The following is a 19428-nucleotide window of genomic DNA, read 5'->3' as shown; positions in this document are numbered from 1 at the left end:
GAAAGGCCAGGAAGAGTCCTCCAACGCCCGGACATTTGGGAGCTTCGGAAGTGTGTGCCTTGGGAGTGTGCGCTTCCGTGAATGTCGCACATTCATCCACCTTCAGGGGCCAGGCAGGTACGGATGAGCTGGCCTGGGATCAGCTGGAGAATGCCGCAGTGCAGAGAAGTGACCGCTCAGCTCCAGATGACGGCTGGGGAGGGGGGTGGTGCTGGTGGCGCCCAGAGCATCTGGTGTTTCTGGAGGAGTTGGACTTACAAGCTGGATTTTCACACGAAAGCATGATTTTCGATGTCGGCACTCAAATATTAAAATTAAAAACCACGGTATGGCTCAAACAAAGCCTTTCGTGGGCTGGCTTCTCCTTCACCCTGCAGTTTGTAATCCCTGCTCTAAACCTCCAGTGACGGGTGGTGGGGGTGGGAGAGGAGGGGTGGGGCCAGGCTCCAGTCTCTCAGCTTTCAGTTTCACAAGCCATATTTCTTCCAGGAGCTGCTGCCTTCCAGGGTAATTTGATTTTGTTTTTCTCTTGCTGCCTTTGATCCTCTGGGGTTGCCAGGCATAGTTACTATTTTATTTGCAGGCTCTGATGACGGGAGAAGGATTTTGAAAGCTGCAGCTTGAAGAGACAAGGTCCCTCTGGGCTGTTGTTAAGTCAGTTTCCATGGTCTTCAGGGGAATGGAGGACACTGCATGGGGACAGAGAGGCTATGGAAGGAGAGACCCCCAAATGTTTCCGGGACCTCCTTGGGATGGGATGACTTACTCTCATTTGCCAGGCAGCCAGAGCTAAGAATTAATTCTAGTGGGTTACCCATCCATTCATCTGTCCATCCATTTATCCATCTGTGCATGCCACAAATATTTACTGGGCACCGGTCTTTTTAGGGCTGTGCTGGGTGGTGGGGTGAAAATGATGGCCAAACAATGTTCCCTGTCCCCACAGAGACTGCATCCTCGCTCCCACAGCCAGCATGCAGCAAACGGGAAGACAGGGAGGCTGAAGGAGACTTCACAGAACACGACAGATGTGCTGGGTTTTGAAGTTTGTGCAGTTTGGGGCCAGACAGAGGAGGGAAAGGTATTTCCGGAGGAGGGACTAGCATGAGAGAGAGACCGACGGGGCCTGCTCCCCAGCCCGGTGCAGACTCTGGGCAAAGAAATCAGCGAAGCAGAGGGGCACAGTACTGAGAGGGCCTGGTGTGTTTTGCCTTTGGTGCAGATATGACCTTGCAGGTGGTGAGCCCAGCTGAGTAAGGAAGGTGATAGATGTCAGCAATGGATGGACCATGGGAAGATGAGCTCCCTCAGAGCAGATTATGAAAACTTTATATCATGATTCCTTCTGATAGAGGTATCCCTTTTAACTCGAACTGAAGTTTTCCATTCCTTGCAGCGAACTGCCCATGGTAACTTCTTGTGCCCACAACACTTTGAGGTAAATATATACTACAGATGAGTAAACCGATGCCCAGAGAGGCTTGGTAACTAGTCCAATGCCACACAGCTCTGTCCACAACTCTGTCCCAAGAGCGGTGCTGTTTGCTCACCCATCAGCACACCCATCCCTTCTCCTGGTCTGCCCAGGCGTCAGGGCACAAACACTGGTGGACTTTGGCAATCCACAATGTTCCTTAAAACCATGCACTACTTTTCTGGTTTTGCTGACAGGTTCCCTTTGCATGCAATTCGCCGTGCTGATGTGAATGGCGTGTCCTCTCCGCTTACTCTGATCATCTGTGTTGTTGGGCAAATGTGGTTCCTTCTTCCTCTGGTTGGTTTACTTCTCCGAAGGTCTCTCCATCATCAGCAAATCCACGCTCTGCTCATTACTTATGATGCCTGAGCCCCTGCTCACCTGTGCTTACAGGCAGGGCCCAGCAGATCCAATTTCCAAGCCCAAGAGACTGAGGCTGTTTCCATGTGAAAGAGAAAGAGGGGGATGGGGAGTGGGAGGCTGATGGTCTCCACGTCCTGCCTTATCCCTTCCTCTCTTTCCTGTGCCTTACTCGCATCCATGGAAGATGGCCCTCCTGTATAGCTAGACTCACGAGAGAGGGAACAATGGGCTGGAGTTGAACACCTGCAGACTTTTTTTCGGAAAAGATCAAAACTAGGTCTTTTTCTTGGCTGTTTCTGAAGGTGAGCTGTGAGGAGTGGAGGGGGTGGCTCTTGGAAATCTCTATGCACAGGAATTCCCTGGACTGGAGTTTTAGACCCAGCTCTCCTGTTGTCTTAACTTGAGGCCTTGAATATGTCTCTGGGGCTCAGTTGGCTCATCTATAAAATGGGAGGATTAGACTAGATCAAGGTGTCCACACTTTGTCTGTAAAAAACAAGATAATAAATATTTCAGGCTTTGGCAGCCAGAAAGCTTCTGTGTTAATTCGTAGCCTGTGCTGTTGCATAGCACAAGCCACCATAGGAAATCCGTACAAAGTGGACATGGCTGTGTTCCAGTAAAACTTTATTTACAAAGTCGGACAATGGGCCAGCTTGTTGCAGTTGATTATTTGCAGTGGTACCCTTTTATCAAATCGACTCTTGCTGGAAACTCCATACACAAAATAGACAAAACCCCCACAGCTTCTCTGATTGCAGTGAAGGAGATTGGCACCTTCCCTCACCATGACCCCTCCAGCACACCCAGCTCCCACCCCACCCAACACGCACCCTGGGCTCCTGGAACAGAGTTTGAGAACCATGGAGCTTAGATGTACACTCAGGCCACTCCAACAGTCTGTGATTCCTTCATTCACTCACTTGCCCCTTTCACCTCTGTTCTGCCGGATATAGAGCTAGAAGCCTTGAGGGGCTCACGGCCCTGGGACACTGAATGTTTTATACATTTTGATTTTTTCAAACCCTATGTGTATTACTCTAAGAAGTGTTGTTTTGAACACATCCATAGATGTCTTAGTCTGTTTGTGCTGCTGTAACAAATGACCATAGACCAGCTGGCTTATAAATACCAGAAATTTGTTTCTCACAGTTCTGGAGGCTGGGAGTCCAAGGTCAAGGTGACTCCATACTTAGTGCTCTCTTCCTGGTTCATAGACGGCATCTCCTGTGTCCTCACAGGGTAGCTGGGGCGAGGGGGCTCTCTGGGGTCTCTTTTATAAGAGCACAGATTCCATGTACGAAGGAAGGTTCCACCCTCATGGCCAAAGCGCCTCCCAAAGGCCCCACCTTCAAGTACCATCACATGTGAATTCTGGGAAGACACAGACAGTGCACGGTAACAGAGAACTCACTAAAATAGTACGAACACTCAATAATCTCAATTGTACTGTTAAAAACATCTCTCCAGGACTGGCTACAAAATTTGCAGGCCCCACGCAAGGGGAAAATGATGGGTCCCTTGTTCAAAAATGGTGGGGAATTTCAGGACGGTGACAGCAGAGCTTTCACCCAGCCCAGGCTCCCTCTGAACATGGGCCCTCAGCGACACAAGTCCTCAGCCCGTGAAGCCAGCCCAGCATCTTCTGTCATCAGCATCATACGATCCCTTTGCCTTACAGAGGGAAAGGCTGAGACCTGCGAGGTGAGGTGACCTGTCCAAGTTCGCACAGCTTGTTGTACAGACGGAACAAACTTTCCCCAAAACAAGAGGAAAGGGAGCCAGGATTGGCAGCCACGAGGTCGAAAGGAAGTGGAGGATGTCATACGTTATCTGGAACTTAGAAGTAAGGTGTGGAAAAGCAATACCTGTGCCCTGACTAAACACTGAACGTCTCATTCCAGGACCATTTTGGGGTGTCTGCTGAGTGCCTTGGGGAGAATTCCTCCTTTCTGGGAGCTTCAGGTTTGGCTGGCTCCAGGCACAGGCTTTGGTGTAAGGAAGGTGTGAGTCTGAAGACGCTTTTACACTTCTTCGCAGTGAGATTCTAGACAAGTTCTCTTTTCCCCAAAGCTTCTTTTCTCGTTGATTAAGTGGCCGCACCAGCAGAGCCTGCGTTGGGGGGGACCGAGGTCGAATGCGGCAATGCATGGAAAGCGCTTGGCGTAGGAAGCGTGATAAATGCCAGCGCTATTACCATTACACCATCACGTTGTCATTACAGGGGAAGGAAGCTGCGTCCTTCTGGTGGTGTCTGCGTCCCATTGGTGAGGGCAGCCACGTGGACGAGCCATGTACCTGCTCTGAGGTCAGCTCCTAAAGGTGCGACTTTGAAAAAGCCGTGCCAGGGTCTTCCTGTGGGAGAGGCCGGGCTGGAGGGTGTGGTGGGGGAAGGTGGGTGACAGTGGCTGCCTCCCAATCGGCATTTGTCACCATGTCCAAGAAGGAGCAGAGGAAGGCCAGGCTGGGCTTATTTGTGTCCCTGACCCCTTGGTTCATGGGGGTGGCTCCTGCAAACCACCCCCAATTACCTGCTTCTTACCACCCCTGCTCCTGACAGAAAACACTGGAATATCCGCCTTCCTCTAGAGAGATGTTTCTGTGACACTCAAGGACCCTATATACATGACAATTAGTGGTTAAAAATGTATCTGTCTGCTACATGCCTGCGAGCGGGTGTAAATCATACAGGGGCTGTAAAACCAGCCATAACCAGCTCACGCCAACTCTCTGGGAGCTCCCAGGGTGGCCGGGCTGCTCTATCTCAGGCCGACCCAGAGAGAGGCGAGCCATGCTTTCTGTTTGGAGGAACTAGAACGGCCTAATTTTATTTATTTTTAATCAACCATTGCGGTGTGTTCCCTCTAGTCAAAGGCAGAACCAGTAGGCGACACGGGACCATTATTTATACTTAGCTTTTATTTACCCGGGGAAGTCTAGGGGATCGCAGTATCGCGTTTGTGGAGACATCCCAGTGGCAACACTCCATTACTCAGAGCTCTAAATGAGCTTTGCACAGACAGTGGGGGGTGGGGAGGTGGAGGCAGGGGCCCGCCACAGTTGTAACCTGCTGCTGCCTGCCTGTGACGCAGGGGCTGGTGGAGCTCCAGCTTGAAGGAGGTGCTGGGAACCCCATGAATGCCAGCTAGCTGGCCCACCTTCCGACAGGCCAGCTTCCTCCACTCAGCCTTTCCTGGACGCACAGCTCCTGTGGCTCACGGCAGACACACACAGGTGGCCCTCCCTGGACGGCCTGGCACTGCTCCTGGCCTCTGTGCAAGGAGGCGGGCTGCCTCTTGTTGAGGTAGGCTGAGGGTGTCAGGGGCCTGCAGTGGCCCCACCACCCTTCCAGTGGGGGCCGGGGGCTTCACCTGCTCCCTCTGTCCACCTCTGTCTGCCATGCAGTGGTCAGCCTCCTGCATGGACTCTGGAAGGCCACTGTCCTCCTTGGCTAAACTTTTTGTTTCTATTTTTCTGGGGGGCCCAGGATGATGGTTTCTGGGCCAGAGGCATGAAGCTAATGGCTTTAAGGCCTGCTGGGTGGAGACAGTTTGTGATTTCTACTCAGCCATCTGCAAAGAGCCAGAAGGTCCTACAGCCAGCGTCCCCATCTGGCCCCTGTCTGTGTGGGGATGCATGCAGGCTCAGGGCGGAGCAGGGAGGGAGGAGGCAGGGGCATGTGAATTCACTCCTGTCATGCAGAAAGGGAGGGAGAAGTGGCTCATTTGAGCTCAAATGGAGACAGGCCTGTCCTTTCTATCCCTTTGCTGTGTAAAGCGAGGCCTGAGTGCCAGGCAAATGACAGGATCCAATATTCATTAGCGCCTCCTGAAAACTACAGAGACGGCTCCTTTTGGGGGGGGGGGTCACCTCTACCACCACCAATCCACAGCAGTTATTTACATAATAACCTGACCCTCAGGTTACCTTTCATTAACAAACACATGTGAAAACACAGGAGCAGCTGGCGACATCTCATAAATATATATTGTTAACCTGGGGTGGACGGCTTACTTTCACTTACTGCAAAAGAGGGTCCCCTGCTTTGCAAAGCTATTAGGGTCCTGGTGTGTGTGTGGCAGCCTCTAGACTGTGCACTTACTGCAGAGTGAGGACGGACGGGCCTTGCCTCTGAGTACCCGGCTTAACCGTCAATTAATTGGCTTGCCCGGCTTCTGGGCTTTCCCCTCTTGGCTCTCCCGGGAGCTTGGAGGTCTGGGAGCCAAGGATGGGGCATTTCAGGCCAATTTGTTAAGTGCTTGCTGGCAGGATGACCCTCCCTCCATAGCTGGGGGACTCTGAGAGAGAGAACCAGTGTGTACAATCAATTCAGGAATTGATATGCTCTGCTCTCTGAGAATCACGTGGCAGAGGGCCACACTGGTCCCATCCTGTCCTCTCATTGTAGGAGGTGTTCTTTTCTTTCCTCTAGCGTCCTAGCCCAGTGGTGCATGGAGAGGTTCTGGGCACTTTGGCTCAATCTGAGGGGTTGAGGTCCGTGACTGGTGTGGGCATAGGGCACACAGTCTCTGATTGTCCATCTGGCTGGACTCGGTGTGTCCCAGGAATCTGCAGGGAGGCCGTCTAGGTGATGGCGCCTGAGATCCAGGCTGGGACTGGTGAAAATCTGGGAGGGCGGAGCTCAGGAAGGGCTGCGGCCAAAGCTGGAGAACACCGGACCGCCCTCTGCCATTCCAACCTCATAGTTCCTCTCCTTGCAAAGTGTGAATTCAGCCACGGGCCCCAGGAAGCCTGCTGCCAGCTCTGGGCTGAAGTGTGGACACAGGGCGACAGCAGGTCCCACTGGAAAGGCCCTGTGGGGCTGGAAGGAGCCTCCCAAGGTTGGCTGGGCCCAAGGACTGGTCCTAAGCCCTGGACACACAGACGCCTGACTTGCCAGCACTCACTACTTTGCTGGCTGTTGTGTTAAGTCAGAAAACCCCACTCAGAGGCCCACACTTAAAGTGGCCACATCGACCACATTCACAGATTGACTTCTAAGGCCAGGAGGCCAAGTCCATCTTCTGTAATAAGGAGGACTATTGTGCAGAACATGCTGCTCAGGCCGGTGGAGCTGGGCTCTTTTCCTCTAGGCCAACTCTGTAGACAGTTGGCTAGAATGGCTAACGGTAATTAAGCTCTACAGTAGGCGCTGTGTATTAGTTACCTATTGCCGTGTAACAAATCTTAGTGGCTTAAAATAGAATAATAAACATTTATTATCTCACATAGTTTCAGAGGGTCAAGAATCTGCAAGCACCTTAGCTGAGTGGTTCTGGCTCCAGGTCTGTCACGAGGCTATCAAGCTGTGAGCCATGGCTGCAGCCATCTGAAGGTTTAACTGGGGCAGAAGGAGCTGCTTCTAAGATTATTCACTCACCCGGCTGTTGGCTGGAGGCCTCAGTTCCCTACCATGTGGACCCCTCCTTAAGGCTGCTTGAGTGTCCTCGTAACATGGCGGCCAACTTCCCTCCAGAGTGAGTGATCCAAGAGGAGGGCCAGGAGGAAGTCACAATGCCTTTCGTGACCTGGTTTTGTAAGTCATACGCCATCACCTCTGCCATATTCTATTCGTTAGGAGCGAGTCACTACATTCAGGCCACATTCAAGAAAAGGGAAATTAAATCCCACCTCTTAAAAGGAGGAGTGTCAAAGGCTCTGTGGGTGTGTTATTAAACCACCACACCAGGCATAATGTCAGGAGCTTAGTCTGTGTTATTTCATGGAATCCTCACAACAATTGTACCCATTTTACAGATGAGGAAACAAAGCTCAGAGGGGTCACGTGGTGCGCCCACGGTCACACGGCTGGTTAACTGCAGAGCCATGGTCTGCAAGCAGATGGTTTAGACCAGTGATGCCCAACAGAACTTTCTACAGTGATGGAGTTGTTCCACGTCTGTGCTGTCTACTAGCCACATGTGACTACTGAGCATCTGAAGGGTTGTTAGGGTCAGTGTTCTCCAGCCAAAGACCGGCAGGAATGCCTTTGTAGTTGAACCGCTTGGGTTTATACTTTGTAGTATCAGGAAGAACGAACTTTTACTAGAGTACGGTCTTTGGTTAGGTGATTTGGGGGAAGGTCTAAGGAATCATCTCATCCTCCCACATAAGGACTCACTGGAAACATTCTTCCGGTTTGACAAATGAGCAAACTGAGGCTCAGAACGATCTGCCTCGAGCCACATGGCTGACGAGCAGCTGAGGCAGGCCTCCTCCCAGTGTCTGACCTGAAGCCCATTCTTCTGCGCATGTGTGGACCCCAGCTCAAGGCGGGAGACGACAAAGAACCATGTGCTTACAGACACTCCGCTTAGGGAATACTCTGCGGGCGAAGGAAATAGCCGCCCAATGCCACTCAGAGGCAGGTGCAGGTGTGGCCTGCCAAGAGCCACGTGAGTCCCCACCCTTGCGGCTGGTCCAGCCCTTCTGGAGGAAGGGAGAGGGCCTGGCTGGAAGCTGTCTGCACAGCATCCGTAGGCCTTGCAGGCTAGTTCGGGGCTCTGAGAGTGGGACTCCCAAATCTGAGTCCTAATGATATTTCTGCAACACAGCTGAAATTCATGGGGCCTGCCACCACCTATGCCCACACGACGGCTCCCCACGCCATCAAGGGGACGCGTTATTTGACATTAATCCCCCTGAAGCCTTTTTAGCTATTCACTCGGTATTTCCAAACCAATTACGGGCTCTGAGTTTGCAAAGAAGGTTGACGCTTGGGTTTTCCGGCAGGGACCCCCTCAGCACCAATCTGAGGATGTGGTAATTCAGCAAAGAGAAAAAGCATATAATTTTTTAGCTCAGGGGAGGCTGGAGGCAATTGCAAATATCCCTTGAGCAGAGTCAGACTCTCTGGTTTAAAGAGGTAACGTGTTCCCTGCCATAATTGGACTTTAGAGTCCCTTTAACTTGGAGGGGGACAGGCAGAGGCAGTTAGAGACGTTGTCACTCTGCTGGGCTGCTCCCTCCTGGGAGCTAATCCAGAGCCTCTATTAATTGGAAGGAACCTTGGAAGTTCTCTCATCGGGCCTGGCACCAGGCTGCCAGCTGTGTCCAGGAAGTGGCTGGTGACTTGCTGCTGTGGGACAATTCCATGGTCAGTATGCCCACAGCGGGTGGAAAGCCAGACACTACCTGTTCCTTCTTGGGGCCTGGATGCCCAGTTGGCCTGGTCCAGTTTCTGAGTGTGTCCCAATCTCTGCTGAGCCTTCCTGGGCTGCCCAGGGTGGGCAAGATGAAACTGGAGCTAAATGCTGTAATCCTGCCCCTATGTCCCCAGGTGGGACCTGCAGCAACTGGCAGAGGTGCCCCATCACAGCCTCCACCTCACGCTCCAAAACCCCGAGTGCAGAGACCACGTTTTCGTGACGGACAGAGCCTGGACCAAAGCTGAGGTCAAAGGGGGAAGACAGAGGTCTCTCCAGGCCTCGCCTCTGTCCTCTGTCTCACCCCAGCGGGGGCCTCTGCATGCAGTGGGGGCTCTAATGTAGCCTCACTCAGGAGCCCCATTCACAGCAGTTGGGGTAAACAGAGAAGCCTGCTCGCCGGTCAGGAGCATTTAGGTCCCAGCTCTGTTACCTAGAAAAGCACATGCACCCACTGGCTTTTCTGGATTCCAGCTCATTTCCTGTAGTCCCTGCTGGATTGCCTGGCCCCGGGTTGGGGAGGCAGCACACACAGGAGGGGTGTGCTGGTAAACCCTGAACAACTGGCTCTCCAGAAAAATAAAAGCCCCGATGGTGGCGTTTGCCCATTTCCGTGGTACAAAGGCTCCCGCCACAGCCAGTATCAAGCTGCCAACGTTGTATCACTCAACATGGAATTGGAAAGAGATGAGCAGGATTGGCGCTTATGTGAGTGGGCTCCAGCCCACTGCACACAGAGATGGGGTATCCAGGACTGAAACCCTGCTCCAGAAGACCCACACCTTCTCCAGGCCCCCCTGCCTGCGCACAAGGGGCCTTTGTTTCACCTCCCAGTGCCTTTGCAGAGGAAGCAGAGTCGGGTCTGTCAGTCAGGGAGGCCTGAGCAGGGCTGGGGCAAAGGTGAGCCCGGGATGGGAACAGAGCCAGCATGGCGACCTACGGGGCTGTCCTGTAGCATAGCCTCCCCTCTCCCTTCCCCTGCACTGAACGCCTCTACAAAGAAAGGGCGAGATTCCTAGAAGTGTCCCTAAAATGAAAGGGGGGGCTGGCAATTATTGTCCTACCTGAGGATCAGTAAAGGCCTAATGAGAAAGTAGATTTCAAAGCAGGAGAGGATTCACAGCTAATCCTCACCCAGGCAATTAGCCAGAAAGCCACTCTTATGGGGGATCTCATTTCTTTGCTTATGCCCGAATCCCCTGGCTTTAGGGAACCTCAAAGCACAGGAGGCAAAGGAAAATGAAAATAAATCCTGTCTCTTTCAATAAAGCACAAAGGACTTGCCTCTTTTGGCAGGAGACGGGCTTGCATATCCCAGACAGCAGATGTCCGAGTGAAGCTGGGGGGCGGAAGGGCTCTGGGCCGGCTGAGAGGGCGGGGAGCCCAGCTTCATATCCCCAATGTCACAGCGGGAACAAGGACACTTGATAAACACCCTTGCCATGCTGAGTGAGCCGACCTGGAAAATGCCATCATGTATTTTTAATCCGCCTTCTCCTCGCTGAATAATGAAAGAAGACCATCATGAGGCTTGACTGGCATTTATAAGGAGGCTCTGAAGGAGGCCCAGCCGGGGAAAATGAGCTCCAGGGCTCATCACGGTTAAGGTCCTGGCGCCCGACTCCCGCCCCCTCCCAGAGAGGGGCTTTCTGCCTGGGGCCGGCAGCACCCTCCATGCCTGACACAGCCCAGCACCACCCTTCCTCCAAGGTGCTCCGGGAAAGATTGCATTTCTCTCTGAGAGACAAAAAGCTTCAGGGTACTAACCAGAAGCAGCTGGGGGAAAGGGGCGGGGAAAGGGAACTGGACAGAGGGCCAGGGGTGGACACCAGACCATTGTCAATTTCCGCAGTGTAAATACTCCCACCATCGCTGATTTCAAACTCCGTACAGTGATGTGGCTGAACTTGGAGTTGGAACGATGCACAGAAATAGCTCAGGTGAGGTCTGATCTCGAGGGTGGGGGGATGGGATGAGCAGTTCCTCAAGGTGGCAGGGCAGAAAAAGGGAAAGAGGACACAGGTTTCTGTGGGCAGAGAGCTGCCTGAACTTGAGCAGGGGCCGTAGGGACAGCTGCGTAGTGACCATGAGATGCGGGGCAAGTCATTTCACCTTTGGGAGCTGCGGTTCCCTGTCTTAACAGTGGAGGTAAGAGGCATTATCCACTTATTTCACAAACCTGTTCGGAGGTTAGGATGAGGTCAACTTTGCAAAAGGGCCGTGTTACCCTCCAAAGGTATTATTACAATAACAGCTAAAAGGTGGGGAAATTCTCAATTTCCCTGGCCACACTGTAACATAAAGAGAAAATGATTTACGTATCCACTCTGAGGTAACAATAATAAAGAACACTTTTGTATAAAGCATACAAGTGAGAAATGAAGGTGGCGTAGGCGCCAGACCTCCATGGTTCTAAGGACGACTGGTGTCTGAGTCGTGGGCAGGCCAAGTGCTGGCGTGGCCTTTTAAGGATCACTCCTTCCAAGGCACTAGCCTTGCAAATATCCCGATAGGACATCTTCCCTGACCACCTTCTTTCACTCACTTGACAAACTTTTGTTGAGTGCTGACTCTGTGCTGGGAGTGAAGACCTAGACGCACCTTCATGAGAGCCTGGAAGACTTTGCCGTCTCTGGGGAAATGGTCATGTGAACATCTGAAGTGCAGTACAGATGAAGATGCCATGATAAGGGCGTGAGCCAAGAGCTCCTGGAGGAGACGGGACCCCGAGACGTGGCCCATAGCAGCCCCTCAATGAAAGTTAGCAGATGAGGGAACGGGCCAAAGAGACCGTCCTGTGGAAAGGACCTCTGAGCTGGATTCAGGACTCTCGGCCTTGATTGGGTCCACAGACCTCCAGGGGCTTGGGGGATGAACTTTGGGGCGGTCTGAGACTCCCTAAGGTCACACGTGAAATGCTGTGCATGTGGCCCTTTTCTGGCCTCTGGTGTCCGTCAGATTCTCATGATGGTCCGTGATCCAAACAAGGTTAAGACGGAGTGGAAGTTGAGCGGGAGTTTGTCAGAGGGGTTGGCTACGGATCCACAGGCGGAGGAAGAGCACAGCCCTCTCGGGGTGCAGCATGGATGGAGTGGGGTGAGGCCGGTGCCGAGAGGCCAACGAGGTCAAAGCCAGGGCAGATTCCAGGCCTGAGAGGAAGGGAGGCTGCTTAGAAGAGGGGAGCAAGGGAGGAAGTGTTGCTGGAGGGTAGGAAGAAGACACAAAATGAGGGTGAGGCTGCGACCAAGATGGGAGACGGCCTCACTCACTCTCCCAGGGGCAGGGCAATGGCCCGTCCTGGTTTCATCAGACTGTTTTCCTCCAGCCGGTCCCTGTGCTGGGTTCAGGTATAGGTCACCCCCAAAAGCTTTGGGTCTGTTTCAGAGACTCAAAGTCCCAGAGCTTCAGAGTGAAGTGAGAAGCTCGGCTTGGTCCCCCCGTGGGCAGTTTCACTCTTCTCTGGAGCTTGAGTATCCACCCCGACCCACCCCCCTCCTGCTGGCTGCTGGTAGGCCTAGAACAAGGCCTAGAGCCTGGTGAAGGCATTTCCAGGTCCCACCCCATTCTGTGGCTCTGTGAACCCCACCCTCCTTGTGTATCTTTAAATCACCCCCCGCACCACCACCACCACCACCACCACCAGTGCCCCTGAGGTCATCTATAGCCAGAAAGGACCTTTACTATCACTATCCTGGAAGAGCCGAGGCGGGCCCACCCTAGGAGGGGAGCCCTTCCAGGCAGCGGTGGATGGTGCTCAGGAAACAAGTTCTTGGTGGATTTTGTGTCCACCAAGCGAACACACGAACGCTCTTAAGAAGCCCTCATGGGAAGGTAGCTACTCCAGGCTGAAGAATTTCCCACTAACTACAAGTTTGCCATCGTACCTCCAAAAAGCATGGTCTGCTTTCATGCCTTCTTAAATGACCAATCACACGTAACCTTTCCTTGATGTTTCAGGAATTATGCCTCTGGAGATTACTCACCATACTCCGTCATCTTACCCAGGGAGGCTGCATCGTAAGAAACTCTCTGCTCCTACACAGAATGGTCCCAGACACGTCGTGTTTGGTTTCTCAAGTAATTTTCATATATTTTTTTGACTCCCTCCTCCCTCTCATCTGCTCTCAATTCTTGCTGTTGGTGGCTGTTTCTGTCCTCTCTCCCAGCTCTCCCCTCTCCCCCTGTCATTCACGTGTTGTGGATTGTAAAACCAAACTGTTTATACCCAAACTGTCTGAGTAAGTCAATAAAGTGAGTAGACCGAGTGGCATGCGAGCTTGGGGCTCATCGGGACATGACTGTGTGACACCGATTTCGCCTGCTCAGGCGCATTTTTCTTTCCTGTTCCTTGGCATTCTGCTGCTGGAGGTGAGAACCTGTATCTTCTGTGGGGAAACTTAAGAGAACCATGTTTGATTGGTCCGGGGAAAGTCAGAGCTGGGGCTGTGCGGGGAAGTGGCCTCCGAGGGAAACACGAACCTGGACCGGAAGCAAGGGACAGTTGGAGGCATCGGGCCCAAGGGAGCCAGACAAGAGAAAGAGGAAGGTCTGACCTGGCTGGGGGCTGGCAGCAAAGGAGGCGCAACACAGCGTGAGGGTGAGGGACCATCTGGGGAGCTAGCACGTAGGCCTTCTGTGTCTGAATAGCACACAGTTACGGACTTAAAAGGATCAGAATGCGATGAAATACATTTAACACACTCAGCAGAGGCCAATTCAGTCTTGGGCGATTTGCACCGCCTTTGAAAGTCAGGCTGGGCTCCGTGGACCCAAGTGATGGGCTCTGCTCAGATCCTGGCTTCTTGGGTGCCTGGCTATCTCGAGGCTGTGAGAACAGACACTTTCTCTTCTCAGAATGGAGCTACCTGCGTAACATTAGATTTTCCAGGTACTTTGCCTGCAATTTGGGTGAGCTCGCACCTGGAGGACGGCCCTGCTTCTGCTTCCCCTGCCGTTTGAACAGCAGCATCCGTTACAGAGAAGATGAACGCACGGCCATTCAATTACGATTTTCCGTCAGAATGGATTTCTTTCTTAAACTAGAATTCTTTATTAACGAGCAAGCCCAGAGTACCATGGAATGGGACGCTTTTGAGACTTAAAAGCACACTTTTAAACAAAATTTGGCACACCGAGTGAGATTTCAGAGCTTGAGGCCACCTTAGATGTCATCTTGTCTGGTATCACATTACAGATGGGAGACAGAGGACTAAGAGGTGACTCGGCCCTGTCAAGCCCTTGTAGTCACTGAGATGCTAGGACAGGTCTTAGTGCTCAGCTCTCAATTGGCCGAAGCGGGAGAAGAAATTTGTTAAAATAATCAAATATAAGAGCTATCGTCTGTGGAGTTTTGGGTGTGGGCAAGGGGCTCGGCTGACTTTGTCCATTTATTCCTTTACTCTTTACAACAACCTCATGTGGATATTCTGTTTCCATCCCAATTGGGGGGACTTCAGCTTAGTTCTGATAGTCACCACCCCCGAGTTAGCGTCAGACCCCCACAAATGAAGGGCTGAGATCTTCACAAGGCTGTCCTCACTTCAGAGCCAGCCAGGGGTCCCCACGCCACCCTCACGTCTGACCATCTGTCTACAAATTCAGGGGTTCTTCTGACCCTCTAGGTTTGACAATTCACTATAAGGACTCGCAGAGCTCAGGGCAATGCTGTACTTTCAATTAGTTTTATCATAAAGGGTATGCATAGGGCAAGGTCTAGGAAGGTCCTGGATACAAACTTCCAGAATGTATCACCCTCCTGGCACATCCAAGTGGGAAGCTCCACTGAGCTTCAAAGCTTACTATAAAGCTACAGTAATCAAAACAGTGTGGTACCAGCATAAAGACAGACATGCAGACCAATGGAATACACTAGAGTGCCCTCCCCATATGGGCAAATGATTTTCCACAAGGGCACTAAGACCATCCAATGGGGAAATGACAGTCTTTTCAACAAATAGTGCTGGGACAACTGGCTGTCCTCATGCAAATGAATGAAGTGGGACCCTTACCTAACACCATATGCAAAAATTAACTCCCAATGGATCAGAGATCCAAATATAAGTTTTAAGACTATAACACTTTTGGAAGAAAACAGGGCAAAAGCTTCCCAACAATGGACTTGGCAATTAATTTTTGGATCTGATGCCAAAGGCACAGACCACAAAAGAAAAACTAGACAAACTAGACTTCATGAAAATTACAAGCCTTTGTGTATCAGAAGACACATCAACAGAGCAAAAAGGCATACCATGGGAGAAGCTATGTGCAAATCGCAGATCTGATAAGGGATTAACACCCAGAGTATGTAGAGAACTTGGTGTCCAGAGTATTTATTAAGCTTTCATCACTGCTCATTTGGGAGAGTTTCTCACACTCTCCTTCACACGGTGGCAATAGGACAGTTTAGGGGTAAGTTCAGAGACTTGGCGCCCAACAGGTCTGAGCTCTGGTTCTGCGTCCTTCACTGACCAGCTCCTGGACTCGGAGCCCATCCCTTACTCTCTCAGCCTCAGTCAATTCTTGGTAAAGTGACAACGCTAACCCATCTGTGGTACAATCAAGATTATATCTGGGTTTTGTCCCGTCCCTGGCACAGGGCTTCAAAAGCTCTCGGAATTTTCTGAGTGATAGGAAAGTCTGTTGTGCTAATGAGATGACTTCAGGATGGGAGCTGGTCCCCAGAGAGACCAACCACACAATTAGAGGGTTGGAACTTTGGGCCAGCACCAGGTCCATCGAGGGGAGAGGGTGCAGGAGATTGAGTTTCATCTCACAGTCAATGATTTAACAACCATACCTGTGTGCTGAAACCCCAGTAAAAACGGGGTGGGGTGGGGTGGTCAGGGCATCTGGCCAGTCTCTCTGTATATGTCACAAACTTAACAACTGGCGAACTTTGCTGGTCAGCAGAGTCCTGGAGACACCTGAGCAGACTCTTCTCAAAGCCGGTTTGGATGAATCTGGAGAAGAAATTTTTGCTGGATCCGGGTCACCCCTAGTTCCCAGAATCTGGGAAGCCCAGGGGATGGTTCTGGCCTCTGGAAAGAATAGCGTGCGATGGGGAAGGGTGTCCACCTGGGTCAGAGGCTGCTGACATCGCGGCTAAATGGATGTTCAGGGAGAGATACCGTGACAACTGAGTTATAAGAGGCTTCCCAGAACTTGTCTGACCTCGTGGAAAAATCAATGCACCTCTTGTTTTTGTCTCCTGAAATATTTCATCGGTGATGATTCTTCCCCAGGTGACAACATATTTTATGACAAAGCGCATGGCAGGCTGCTGGGCCCCTGGTGGATTCAGACACAGGCTGACATCCTTTCCTGTCGTTATTAATGAGACTCACCTGCATGAGGCTGGGAGGTGGATGGTTCACAGGAGCTTCCTGCCCCCTAGGGAGCTGGGGAGGGGCCCAGGCGCCGTAAACACCACTTCCAGAGGAGACTCAGGCAGCAAGAAGGCTGGACTCTTACAATGTCAAAGCTAATGTCAGAGCATCTGGGCCCACCCCATGCTTTACAGGCGCAGAAGCTGAGGCCTGGAGGGAGGGGTCCCCAAAAGGGTCCAGAGAGAGAGAAGCCAAAGGTTACGCTGCTGGCTGAGGACAGGGCAAAACCAAATGTGAGACCTCTCTCTTTTAGCTCAGTATTCTTTCTGGTCCTCCACCAGCTTTTTACGAAATGGCTCCTCCCTCCCGCTCTCCCTTCCCTCCTCCCCCCTTCCCTTTCCACAAATATTGGAGAACCTTCCAGATGTCAGGTACTCCATTGTGTTTATTACTCAGCCCCAGTTTGCAGACAGCCACCAGGGGCCATTTCAGGGGACAAGGGAGGAGCAGTGTGAAGAGGGGTGGGGGAAGGGAGGTCCTGCCATCCACACTAACCCTGCCTCCTGGAGAGCACCTGCCTGTTAGAGCAGGGCCTCCGGGACCCAGTCAGGGCCTGGGCCAGGAAAGGTCACCTGCAGGGTTGGGACGGGCCAAAGTCAGATGGCTGCCCTACATCATCCCTTGGGGGTGGGGGGGGCGAAGCAGGGCATCTCATCTTCTGGACATTTAAGGTCAGGGAGGGGCCACATGACTCCTCCTGGGGTGCCTCCTACCTCAGGACTCTGTCCTGGCTGTGAGAAGAAGGGGAGACCCAGGAGCCTTGTTTCTTCTCTTCATCTTCTAAGTTGTTCCCATGGGTTGTCCCTCACCTGCCTGGGTTTTGTTTACCTGTCTGTACCACAGAGCCTGGCCGAGCTGAGACAGGGGTCTCTTCCAGCCTGGTCACTCCCTGGCTGGGAGATCTAGGCTGGGGTTCCCAGAGCATGGCCCATGGACCGCCAGACTCGGGGATTGTTTAAATGTAGATTCCGAGGCTTGTTCCAGATATCAGGGTGGGACAGCTGGGCTTGGGGCCTGGAACTCTGCATGTCTACCCACCCCCTCAGGCGAGCCTAAGATGGTGAAGCCAGATGTCTCAATGGCAGGACCTTGTATGGAGGGGCAGCAGAGGTTAGCTGGGCAGAGCTGGTAGGAAACCTCTGAGGACCCCCCAGAAACCCCCCCCCCCATTAGTTGGAGAGGAGGCTCAGCTCTTCTCTGCCCATCAGAGAGTGGAGGGCAGAGTGGGAAGGAGAAGGGCGCAAGCTGGCCAGGAGCCTCTGGCCCCTCCCGCTCCCGCTCCCACTCAGCCCGTCCCCCTGGGCTGACTGCCAGGCCTTCCTGGGATGGAGACATCTCTCAGGCAGCCTGGTCCTGGGGGAGCCAGGACACAGCCAGCAGTGACTCAACTCACCACTTGACTAACGTGCAAATCCCTGAGCCCAGGGACTGTCACTCAGCCAGCTAGCAGCTCCCCAGGGACCTGAGGTGGGAGGGGGGCAGTGCAGGGATGGTGGGATCGGGAGCCCCCCCAACGAGAGAGCGATGCCAGGCCTGTGCCGGCCTGTTCCTCTCTACTCCATCGGGGCTGGCGCATGCCAGGATACTGACCTTGGCAAAGGGAAACAAAGTTGCTGCTGCTGAGTTAATTAAGGAGGGAGGAGGCAGGCGGGTGGGAGTTGGCAAGCCGAGTGGTCATCGGTGCCAAGTGTCCAATGCAGTGCCCACATGCCAGGTCCTGGGGGCGGGAGGAGGGGGGAATGGGACTCCTCATAGAGCAAAGACAGCTGTTTGGAGGTCAACTCACCCCTCTCCCTGCCTGCACCTGTCAACGCAACAGATGGGAGAAGTCTGTCCCCGTGGCCAGCACTCAGCAGGCACTTCCCGGAGGAGGAAGATCCAGGCCACACTGGTGGAAACTCACAGCGTATGAGCACAGTCAGTTGGAAGAAGACAAACACTCCCTCCCCCACACACGTGGAAAAGATTTGAGCAGACACTTCACCAAAGAAGATATATGAATGGCAAATAAGCGTGTGAAAAGATGGGAATGCAAATGAAAGCCACAATGAGACAAGAACATTAAACCAGCTATGATACAAGTACATCATGCGCATGGTAGAATGACTAAAGTTCAAAAGCGTGATAATATCAAGTTTAGGCGATAATGGGAAACAACTCTCACGCACTGCTGGGGAATGCAAAGTGGTGCTGCCATTTGGTGGTTTCTTATAAAGTTAACACACAATCACCATATAACCTGGCGGTTCCACTCCTCAGTTATTACCCAGGGGGGGAAAAACATACACTCACGCAAAGCTTTGTATGTGAATATTTATAGCAGCTTGATTTATTGTAGCACAAACTGGAAACACCTCAAACTTCCATCAACTAGTAAATGGACAAATGCTAGTATATTCATAGGATGGAATACTACTTAGCAACAAAAATAGTGAACTATTGGTTACATGCAACATGGATGAATTTCAAAAGCATAGGTGATAAACAAACCTTCAATGCACTGTGACTGTTTTGTTTTAAGTAGTCAATGATTTTTAAAAGGGATTTAAAACATAAGAAAATAGTTGTTATTATTTTATATTTTGCATCTATTTTCTATTTCTGATGTTTTTGATTCCTCCGTGTAGATCTAGATTTCCACCTGATCATTTTCCTTCTGCCTGAAGGAATTCCACTAAAATTTCTTGTAGTGCTTGTATGCTGGTAATTCATTCTCTAAGCTTTTTATGTCTGGAAAAGTCATTATTTCACCTTCATATAAAAATAAAAACATAACTATTTGCACAGGGTATAGAATTCAAGTTGACAGCATTTCTTTTTCTTTTCTGTGCTTTAAAGATGTTGTTCCACTCTCCTCTGGCTTGCATTGTGTCTGATGAGAAGTCTGCAGTCATCCTTCTGTTTAATCCTGTGTACTTCGTGTGTCTTTTTTCTCCGGCTGCTTTTAAGATTTTTTTTTTTTAATCACTCGTTTTCCACGATTTGATTATGATGTACCTTGGTGTGGTTTTCTTCATGTGTTCTGTATTTTATAGATTTCATTCAGTTTTGGAAATTT

General features: G+C 51.7%; 1 long non-coding RNA gene across 4 annotated transcripts; it reads left to right on the top strand.

Moving 5' to 3' along the window:
• Positions 1–436: 436 nt before the first annotated feature.
• LOC109449337 (uncharacterized) lies at positions 437–13260 on the top strand. 4 transcript variants are annotated; one of them, XR_016023047.1, is made up of 5 exons: positions 437–507; positions 584–654; positions 947–3691; positions 4065–4148; positions 12943–13260. It is a non-coding gene; the product is annotated as an uncharacterized LOC109449337 (long non-coding RNA). The 4 variants fall into 4 exon arrangements; XR_016023045.1 differs by having other exon boundaries at positions 4065–4162; XR_016023046.1 differs by lacking the exons at positions 4065–4148; positions 12943–13260 and having other exon boundaries at positions 947–1081; positions 1223–4051.
• Positions 13261–19428: the final 6168 nt, after the last annotated feature.

This window comes from Rhinolophus sinicus, chromosome 12, assembly GCF_057876585.1.
Source record: "Rhinolophus sinicus isolate RSI-liver-muscle chromosome 12, RSI-T2T, whole genome shotgun sequence".
Taxonomy (NCBI): domain Eukaryota; kingdom Metazoa; phylum Chordata; class Mammalia; order Chiroptera; family Rhinolophidae; genus Rhinolophus; species Rhinolophus sinicus.
This window is presented reverse-complemented; position numbering and strand designations above follow the sequence as displayed.